Here is an 11,008-nt window from a genome sequence, read left to right as displayed (position 1 = left end):
TTACCACCTTCAGCCACACAGCCCATGCAGTCACTTTACAGGACTTCAGTGATGAAAATAACACATCTCAGATACTAGTAACATGAGGACAAATGGTTTTCTATATCAGTGCATCCATTAAGGACCACAGGACCTCAAAGACCACTAACAATGCCTTAGACCATATTTTATCATTGTTTTGGTCATATCCCCTCTTAAAACTCAACAACGATCTTCACCCCAACAGATACACAAACCCAAATCCAAGCTCTGAAAATCTCCCGAGATATGATTTCAGTTCCAAACTTTTCTACTGGTTGCTAACATCAAAATAAGCTGATCCAAACTGAAGATCCAAATTAATATCTTCTCTAACTGCACCCACGTTTAACTAAACCCACAGTTTTAATTTTGCCTAATTCAAAGGAGAAAGTGACATTAATTAGTCATCATAGCTGTCCCGTCCCGTCCCAACAGATGGGATGAGGGATGAGTTAACTCCAAATGCAACACGTGCCCTGACTCAACAGATGAGATCAGGTGTAAGTTAACTCTGGGTGAATTCTGCATGGTTATGGGGTCCAATTCAATTATGAGTTTTACTAAAAGTACGTGTTGGAATATTAGTTAAAGCAAATAGTGACTTGGCAAAAGTATAACAGAACTTATCAACACATTAACAACAAAAGTTCTACTATGGGCGATGTATTGGCAACCATTAGTAGCTATCATATGAAATTTAACCGGAATCCAACAGCAGAGGTTAAAGATGATGTTACCTTGATATGTTCAAAAGGAAAAGAGAGAAAGAGAGTGGTAGAGAGGGAAGGAAAACTAAGGTATAAGAGAGAGAGAAACAGAGTAATGTATCACTGAAGGAGAGACAAAGAAGTAGGGATATAGAAAAAAGGAGAGAAGGAAAGAGTAGAGAGAAAGGAAGCAAGAAAAAGTGAGGGATCCAGACACTCTTACGGCCCCACAGCATAGATAACAGGACTTGTAAAATGATGTGTGGTCTCGGTGTTCCACGGCAAGGATGCTGGGGTTTGCAGTTCAGGAGCATCCTCCGATGTCTGGTTCAGTTCCCGAGGTGAGGCTGGTGGGCTAAGAGTCCTGAGGGTGGATTCCCTTCGCCGAAGCTGGTGGGCTGAGGGTCCTCAGGGTGATGGATTCCCTTTGGCAAGGCTCGTGGGCTGAAGGTCTTCAGGGTGATGGATTCCCTGCTAGTGCTGTTTTAGGTGGGCTTTTTTATAGAGTAGAGAAAAGTCTGGCGGGGGAAAGGGTGATTGTGAAAGACTGATGTCTGGACAAGTCCTGGGCCACACTGAAGGGTCTCAGCTTTTCTCCTTTGTTTGCCAAGCTGGGCATATCAGAAGATGGGGCTATGTGCCCTCCAGCACATCCTTCACCTTCTGATATCTGACCAGCTGGCCTGGTCTGTGGCTCATTAGCTTGTCGTTGATATGTAAACTGCAGTTCCTCCTATACTGAATGTGTTATCTCCTGTGGCTGGATGAACCAGTTTCGCCACAATGTTTTCAGCCGTGATCCTTATCAATACACAACAATAGCTACCTCCTTCAGTTACATGCACTGACTGCCCATCTTCTGTATAATTACAGCTGATCCCACAGCTCTGCAGTTTCTTTAAGCAACTATATACACACCTAAGGACAAATGGTACTAAACCAAGAGAGGCTGGAGCACAACCCTTTGTGACTGTAAGGAATAAGAAATACTTGGATGCCTGTCATCTTCAGTCACTGTAGCCATCCTGCAGCCACAGATGCAATCAATCACCTGGCTGGAGGCTTCAGGGCAGTCTGCTAATGGTTTCCATATGATCTTCTCTGCTGGCTTTGGGGGATCGACACAGACACAAGAAAGTCTGGATTTGGTTCTTGTTGCTTTTCCTTAAGCTGCCCAATGATTAACATTATCAATGTCATGCAGATCTTCTCTTACAATCTTTGGTGCTCAACAGAGATAGATAGATAGATTAGATAGATAGATAGATAGATAGATAGATAGATAGATAGCAAAAACTTCTCCCATATCTTCCACATTAACTAGAAGATCGGAGATGTCCATTTTCCCCTAGCATAGCCATTTGGAAAACAAACTGCAAGTCAATTACAAATCGGTAGAATATTTAACATTGGCCCACAGCCCATTCCCTGCTCTTTCCCTTCCTGAGGACCTATAGTACTTTTGCCCCTGCAAATGTTCAGTTTAGTAGGAATCACTTAAAGGTGTCCCAGTCATAAATGTGTCACGACAGTTATGGATACCTGATTGTCTTTTTGTCAGCCTTACTGCAGTGGGCAAGTATCTCCAACAAGTTTATAAGAAAAACAGCTGGAGGAAGTAACTTTGTCATTTTCCACACCTAAATTTGGCAGAAATATTAACGATCAGTGTATGCACAGAGTTTTCAGCACAACTCCCAGCTAGAGAGGTTAGATAGCATTACCTCTTATTTTGTTGGATAAGACAACTCAGATGTTGGAAAGGGTAGGAAGCCACTAGTAGCCAATATCCAAGTAATTTGATATGAATTAATGAATTATCTCATTTCCATATCTGTATGTAATCTGCCAAGAGCAATAACAAATTCAGACCTCCTGCCATGTGGATAGAGTCGCACAGAGTATGCCGGCTGTGGCTATGGGATGTGAAGGCTGCTTGTTACAGAGGAGCTGTAGCCAGCTGGCCAAACTTGGAGAACAGAAGTTGACCAAAGTGCCAAGAAGGGTGGGCTAGCAGAGGAAGAGTTTATATGCCTAATCCAGGGAACAGGTCAAGGCATCCCAACAGGAAGGAAGAGCCAGAATGATATGCTATACTGACAGTTTAATGGGGTATGTGGAATTTTTAATTAGAAATCTATGCTTTTAACCTGATTGTTTGCACAGAACCCCAAAGCAATTTCCGAGAACCATTCTAAAGTGTGTTTACATCAATCAGCTGAAGAGGTGTCCATCCACAGGACCAAAGGCACTTTCTGTTGCTGCTAATGTTGCCAACCGGTCTGGGACCTTCAAGATGAAGAGGCAAAAAATAGTAACTTGCAAACCACGTATTGCATAAATCCACAGCTTTACTAACAGTGCGTTTTTAAGAACAGGGAAGAATAAGAGTCTATATCTGCAAGTACATCACCCATCTGCACAATCTGTCAAAAGCTGGTTCCACCATTAAAGCAGTGGGAATGCTGGTTACTGAAAACACTGGACATTCATCTGCGTTGAAGCAGTTTTGTGCTGCCCAGTTAGTGAATGTAAGAAGCATGGAAAATCAATTTTTATCGTATCTCTAAAATGAAAGCAAAACTGTGCAATTAACTTATATGCCTATTGACTACATAATGAAAAGTGCAATTAGATATATTGCTTGCAAATCCTACCATAGTCAATGGCACCATGTGGAGTCACTGGAAGCATGCGGGTATATTTGAGCATACACTCCAGCTGGAAAACAGCACAGAAGAGGTAATCAAGTTAGTATTAAATGCAGTTACACCACTTCAGTTAGACCACACAAATCATTTCTGAACACAAATAACAACTCCCAAAGTGAATGAGATCACCAAAGCCAATATACTTTTGAAATTTATTTGCTGAAAGCATGGGACTGAAAGCTTTACTTAGAAATGAAAAATCTAACAAATTGGCAACAAAATACAATATAGGAAGGAAATAAAAATAAATTTGGAACAGCAGGCAGGACTGCCACAGATAAGAAACAATAAAAGCTAGAAACTAATCCCTGACAACTAAAAATTTACGGCACTGCAAAATACACACGACCACCTTCAGACTATTTTCACTTAGCAGAATACTCAAAAGGCTCTTCTGAAAACAATTATCATTTTCAGAATGGATACAATGGTTATGTGGGTACTCACAGATGTATGTATTTTCAGACCCAGGAGTGCTTTTGTGCCAGAAAAGTAACTTCCATAATTTGATGCATAGAAATGAACATACAAAGATAAATATTCAAAAGAAAAAAAATTAAAAAGCTAAGTTTCTCAGGCACCCTTTCTTTCAGCTGCACAACATAGCATTCTTTATATCCACTTTTACTTTTTAAATGTGTTCATTAATACATTTCTGCTTATATTACATATATACAACAATACACACAGGAAGTGCAAAAGTTTACAGCTTTTACTATCCAGACTTCTGTGTATTTAAATTCATGCAGTTAACATTTTCTTAAATACAGTCAAAAGTAATTCATAGCAATCACTTGACGGGACTGTAACAAGAGGATAATGTAATTAGCATGGAAACCATCAAGACTGCAGAACCAGCCAGCATTCCTCTTACCAGCTGTAGGAGCATCATCATACTAATAAAGAATCAAGGCTATATTAGATCTCAAATTTCAGAACAACTAAAGCCGAATAAAAATCTTGCCAGTGCCATATCTCCTGTTAACAGTCCTCATTACTTCTGTACTGTAAAATGAATGAGGAAAAGATTTATGCAGATACAATACCACTGCAGTGTAACCTCCCCAGAAGACATTAGGTCATTAGCTTTACTAGGCAGAAGCTGTCACAAGAGAGAAGTATGGACTAAAACATTGATGTATCTGGTGCTGTTTTTATTGTATATACAAATTAGTTTTATAGGGCAGACTAGTAGCTGGTAGTAAGGTTTAACCGGGGAAAAAAAAAGGCTTTTTCACTGGGGAATAATATCTACAACAAGAAACTTAAATAAACAAATGTAATTCAAACAGAAAAATAGTGGATTCTCCTCTCTAGAATATAGGCTGAGCCCACTGGCTGAGCCCAATACCTTCCTAATTTCTTCTCAGAGGCAGAATACAGCCTGTCTCAAACAAACCTGGAAGGAGACCCAGACACAGCAGATAATTAACCCCATGCTTCTTCCTAAGAAGCTTAGGCAGGGCTGAACACCAAAAAGATGCCAGTGGTCTAGCAGAGGGTGGGATCTTTCTGTCCAATCTCTCAAGGCTCTACTCATAATACAGCAAGTGTGGAAATGTTGGCCATCTGGAGCTGTTCCCCTCCTGCTTCCTCAGGAAAGCAGCATTGCATCTTGCACAGGCTCCGAAGGCAGCAAAAATCTCCTGATTCATTTGACCATGACAGAGAAGCCCTTTGCAGCCCCTTGGCAACTGCCAGAACCAGATGGAAGTGGGAAGGCTAACAGTAACAGGCAAAGCAAAGCCCTGAGAACCACAAGCAAAGCAAAATAAGAAATCTTGGAAGTCCTTGAAGCCTCAGTTTAAGGTTCAATCTCTCCCCAGAGGGAATGAAGAAGAAGAAAAAGGGCAGGAGATGCTTCTGCACTCCATCAGCACCTGTGAGGTGATGCAGCCAACAAGTCTGAGCCTCTTCTCCATCTCCTTAGCCTTTCTTGCACCCCAGGAGATGCTTTTCACTAACTAAAGCTTTCCTCTTGCAAGCATGGAAGAACAACAGTGCTCTTCTTTTCACTTGCACGCATTAGCCCCTATTAGACAATCAAGGTGTGGTGTGATTTTCACTTTTGCCCAGTTCTGTACACTACATAGAGAAGCAACAGTCACACAGCCAAAACTACCTTCTTTTGTCCACATGCCCAGCAGAGGACTGATACTGTAGCTCCTACAACCTGGGCATATGTCACTGACAGATATTCTGCATGTAACTCACGATTGAAAACATGAATGTTTTGTTGCAAAAGTGAAGGAACTCTTAAAATATGTTTTCACCACATTTTCTACTATTTGTTGTGATTTTGAACATTTGTCCTCCTGATTTTGTGTTTTAGAGTATTGTTTTTATATAAATTAGCATTTGAATAAATAAAGATCATGAGAATGGACAGTATGTTCACATTTTAGCCCAGGATATGTTAATGCAACAAGCTGAAATTTAAATGTATGTCCTCTTTGCAGAACCATCACTTTGAGATCTACAAAGTAAGATAAAAGAGATTTTGATGTAATTTATGTGTAAGTAAATGCAAAATAAATCCAGCAGATGCTTATAAAACAAAGATAAGCATTTCCCTTTGTCCTGAGCATGAGGATCTTGACTCAAGAGGGAGCTAGGTAGCTGGTTTCACAAGCAGAGCATTTCTTATTCTTACCGATTTTCTTATGAAAATTAAGGAACTAATTAAACCTGCTTACTCTCTCAATTGATCTTGTTGACAAGACAACAGCTAAGAGTTTTATTCCCTAGGGTAAAACTGATGACTGCACACTGACAGTGATTTTCATTGAGAGATTTCAAATGAATACTTAAATACAGTGGAACTGCCTTTTCCTGTAGATTTCAGAAAAGTGCTGAAGAAATCTTTTGTTTTAACCTTGTGTTTTCAGATGAAAGTTCAAAGGATACTGAACTCTTTTCCCAACTAGAAAAAGCAAAAGTAAATACAAGGACTAGTAATGTTACTCAGGTATTCTTCGTTTCTATTAGAAAAGTGTAATGGTATGTGATATATTTTTTAATTGTAAACATGAATTTTTAATGGACCAAAGATAACTACCATGACCTGATATTTTGCTGTATAGTTGAGTCTGCAGTGTGTTTTTATATAGTTTGCTAAGCAGGTGTTTTACTAGATGAAAAATTCCAATACATGCATCAAAAAAAAAAAAAAAGAGAGAGATCTGAATGAACCAATGGACCTAAAGAAGTCTCAGCAGGACACAGGTGTTATCACAAAAGCTGATAGAACCAGGAAGCTGTAGCAATGACAACAATATGAGAAGCCAGATCTAGAAAGGGATGAGTTTTCAGAGGAAGCTATTTTTATGGAATCTCTATAACTCTTCTTTTAGGGGCTGGATTTTGTTATTAGTACTCCCGAGGAACTGGAAAACCCCTACCACAATAAAAAATACCCTGAACTATAGGGAAAAAAACAAAACAAAACAAAACCAAAAACAAACAAACAAACAAAAACTACTTACTGTGGAAAGGATTTTGAGGAAAGAAATGCATATGTTTTTGTTTCTGTGCTGTCTGGCAGGGATGCACCTGCCAGCTCCATTTTCTGCTGTAAACAACAAGTGAACTGGGCCCAGCTCTCCAAGCAGGCAGATGGGGAGCCATCTATCATTTCTCCAGAATGAAATTCAACATTTAAAAACAATTTTCAACTTTCAGTTAGGTCTTCTTGCAAAATTATGATGATGTTTCTCATGAGTAATCCCATTCCAGTCAAACTGGTGGCTGTGCCATCTGGGTATCCTTAAAAATGCTGTGAGGTTGTGTCCAAAGTTGGGCAAGGTGAGGGATTCACCCTTGTCTGGGGCTACCTGTGTGTCACTGGTAACACACAAACCCCCAGATGGCATTGGGAATGCCCCAAATGTTTTGACACAAGAGTCACCCCATGGGATTACCCCATAGTTTCTGCCTGGCTATATTCTCAAGTGCTAAGACTCTCCCCCCAGCCAATGGAGCACACTCACCCCTCCAGCCTGATGTTTGTTGCTATGCCATGACTATTTATCTCTCCTATTTATTTAATAATAGGTGGAAGGAAAAACAAAGCCTTTCCCCAGAGCAGGGCTTGCCTTTACCTGTGTTACGTAAAGCAATGATGAACATCTGCAGTGGGTTGCCTGGTGGAAGGTGCCTCCCTTTCTCCCTGGCTAATCAGCACCAGGGCTGGGAGGGAGGTAAGGAAGGAGAAGCCTCTCAGCCATCTGACCCTACCCTTTTTAGCAGCTGCATTCCCCTTTTTGTCACTGAACTGTAAAATGGGAAACAGTCACAGAAGATTTGTTCCTTTCACAAATGAAGAGGGAGCTGGAACTGATTTATTTACGTAAGTTTTACAGTAAAGGCTTTGCTCTCTGAAGTGACAAGGAATGCTAGTATGAACCAGACAAACTGGTGAAACTTCATGTCTGGACTGAGTCTACAAAACCAAACACATGAGCCCATGTCTTATCACCCCCTCTCCTAAATTCAAAGCATGTGACACACAACCACTACAACAAAGTCTACGGAAGTTATGTTTAGTTAATTGCATTAGAGTTTATTTACATATACTCATTCAAAGCAGCAGGGAAGAGTCTTAGCTAGAAAAAATGGGCATTGCTCCATTTTTAAATAATGTTTATATCAAAGCATGTAAAGAAAATATTGTTTAAACTAAGCCAAGGGTTAAACTTTACTACCACACTAGAAAGACATCCAAGTTCATTCACTGCCGTAAATTAATCCTGCTGCAGCTTGGTCTGCCTGTAAACAGGCAGTTTTACTGTAACTCTGAGAAAAGTTCTTAAATAACCATATTTGCCATGAATCCATAGAATTATACATTACAGTATCAGTGTCTTCCTGTGTCTCTGCAAATGTTGATCAGGCATTTGCCAATTTAAAGCAATATGTCAAAAATTCAGCTAGTCAGTATCAAAACTGTAAACCTCTTGGCAGCAATGAGAGTGACGCCTAGAAATCTCAACCAAATGCAAGTGCACTTTAAAGCATCATGTATTATAAAAAAACAACAGGAAAATGTTTAATAACAGAGATTCCTGTATTATATCTCCTTGTTTGATGCCTGATGAGGAACTACATACACTGTTAAATTATAAATTAAGAAAAAACACTACATATGTGCTCTGAGCAGGGAAGCACAAGGGGACCCTGGCCTGAGAGGTTCCAGGTGAGCAACTGCTGCCAGCAACACCAGGCATGAGAAGAAAACCCTGGGTACTGCAGCTTGGGAGCCAGCCCAGCTGGAAGGGGGAGAGGTTGGGAAGAGCAGCCCAGAAGTGCTAACACAACCCACTCACCAGGGCTTTCTGTATCATAATTCTCTTGTTGGTTCTAGTGGGAGAGATGAGATAAAAAAGCTGGAGAATATATCCCTTCTCAACATCAGCAGAGAAAGGCTGCACAGGAGACCCAAGGAGCAACCACCCTGCTCCACCCTTCCTCTTTCCAGGAGGAATAGAGCAAAAGGACATCAGAGGACAGGCCACTGGCAGGACCCCCTGGGCCATGTGCTAGCTGGCCTTGTAAGGTCCTTTATAGAGCAGCTACAGAATTGCTAATGGATGCTGCTGTGGTTAAGGTTGGTTTTGATCTCAGACAATACCTGTGGGTTTCCCAGTTGGGGGGCTTAGCTATTCAACCATCCAAATTCAACCAAATTGAAGCTTAGCAAAATAAGAGTTTCCTTAATGGCATCCAAACATTCAAGATACTTTTTTCCTCGCTGTTGTTGAATTATGAGTGGAAAAAGACACATGTGCATTCACTGAACTAAACAGAAGTATGCCAGAACTTCAAAGTCCACTTTTTTAAACCATGTAGTAATCATTTAATTTTGTTTAAAAGTAGTTAGTTACTACAGCTGGAAAAAGGAATTCAGTTAGAACTATGCAGCAGAACTATCTGTTGATTTTAGAAAAATACACATTCATAAATATCACGGGGTTGTCACATTTGAGGGTGATATTGCAGATAACCAATAGATGGCCTGGGCTCAGTTCTGTGTCTGCTTGGTCCCAGCTGAAGTCAGGCATGTGTCCTGCAACCATTCAGGCACAGCCCTAGATATTAAGGTTTAAGATTTGGTAGTTATATTCTATTTTTTAATATTTATCTTAAGGTTTTCTGTTAATTTGAAACTGGTTTAAATTAAAACTTAACAAGTATATAATGTCTGATTTAATATGTCACAGGAGACCCAACTCACCCAAAAGAAGGAAGGAGATTATGTGTGTGCATTGTTTGAACCTTACAGAAAAGAGAAGAAACATCTTCCCACTTTGCAGACTTACACATATGATATGCAAACCTGTACATGCAACCGCAGGAAGAATTGCATCACCTTCAGAAAAAAAAAGAACCACAGAACTTATAGGGAGAATTTCCATTGTAATCTTGCTTATTTTGAGCAAGCTGTTCAGTTGGCAATGCTACTTTATACCCACCTTGGCACCTGCAGAGGCTGACTCTCACACAAGGACATAGATGTGCTTCCTCTATTCTTTTCCCTCCCTGAAACAATAAAGCAGCTTTCCAATGAGTGAAGCACAAGGAGAAAAGCTCCCTGCATTTAAGTCTGAGCTCAGGAAGCTTAGGAAGGAGTCCACATAAGGCAGTGCTCACAGTCTCAGACAGCCCGTCAGGTTCTTTCCAGATTTCTCTTCCTAAAACAGGGTTGCCAAACACCTACCTGGATATGCCAGCTCGAGGAAAGTGGTAACAGCTGCTTGGCACAAGACTCACAGAGCAAATGCAAATTACCTCCTCAGCTTTCCTAGTGGACTGAAAAAAAAAAAAAAGAGCCTATCACCAAAGCCACTTGAGCACCATTTTCTCAGCAGCAACATCCCAACTAATGAGACAATAGGCTTGATATAAGCCCTCAAATTCTTATCCCCGTCCCATGGCAACCGCATGGGACCTACTGCCTACCTGTCCCCAGCAAACCCCTCCATCCACTGATAACACTCACCTGATATTTCAGCTGAGCTCTCCCTGCAGAAACACAGGATTCAGATCCTGCTCCTGTTATCCAGAGGCTTAAAAATATATCCACTGCCATAAAAGAGACAAATGGGTCCTCAGGACATATTCTCAACCAGGCTGCTTGGGCACAGGTGCTGAAGAAGACACAATGTAAAGAGACCGAGAAAATGGATTTTTTTTCATGCTGCTGGTTCACAGTGCTATACATACTGGGACTGCCAAATTACAGACTATACTTTTAAATAACTATCAGGTACCTAAGATACTAAGTGTCTTGGACTTGCAATTGCATTGGGCCTTTTGGTTATGTTTATATTACTGATTGTCCAAAATATTTGACATCCATGCTGCTACGAAGTTAAGTGACATTCAGGCTTTACGTGACCTTCAAAGCAATTCAAAAGACAGGGATAAATAAGCCTATGCTACATGTTAGCATATGTGTACTTACCACCTTACCACCCAGTATCCTTGCAGCATGTGTTTTAACCTGAACAGATGAGAATGAAAGGCCAGGAGCAGGGCTAGCAAGAACGGGGGAAAAAAAACTGGGTGGCT

At 40.6% G+C, this 11,008-nt stretch overlaps 1 long non-coding RNA gene across 1 annotated transcript; it reads right to left on the bottom strand.

Moving 5' to 3' along the window:
* Positions 1-2,288: 2,288 nt before the first annotated feature.
* LOC110362982 (uncharacterized) lies at positions 2,289-10,580 on the bottom strand. Its single transcript, XR_002420765.2, has 5 exons — positions 10,437-10,580; positions 10,155-10,246; positions 9,910-9,976; positions 3,386-3,449; positions 2,289-3,017 (listed from the first exon to the last, which is right to left on the bottom strand). It is a non-coding gene; the product is annotated as an uncharacterized LOC110362982 (long non-coding RNA).
* Between the last annotated feature and the right edge of the window lie 428 nt (positions 10,581-11,008).

The sequence above is a fragment of the Columba livia genome, chromosome Z (assembly GCF_036013475.1).
Source record: "Columba livia isolate bColLiv1 breed racing homer chromosome Z, bColLiv1.pat.W.v2, whole genome shotgun sequence".
Taxonomy (NCBI): domain Eukaryota; kingdom Metazoa; phylum Chordata; class Aves; order Columbiformes; family Columbidae; genus Columba; species Columba livia.
This window is presented reverse-complemented; position numbering and strand designations above follow the sequence as displayed.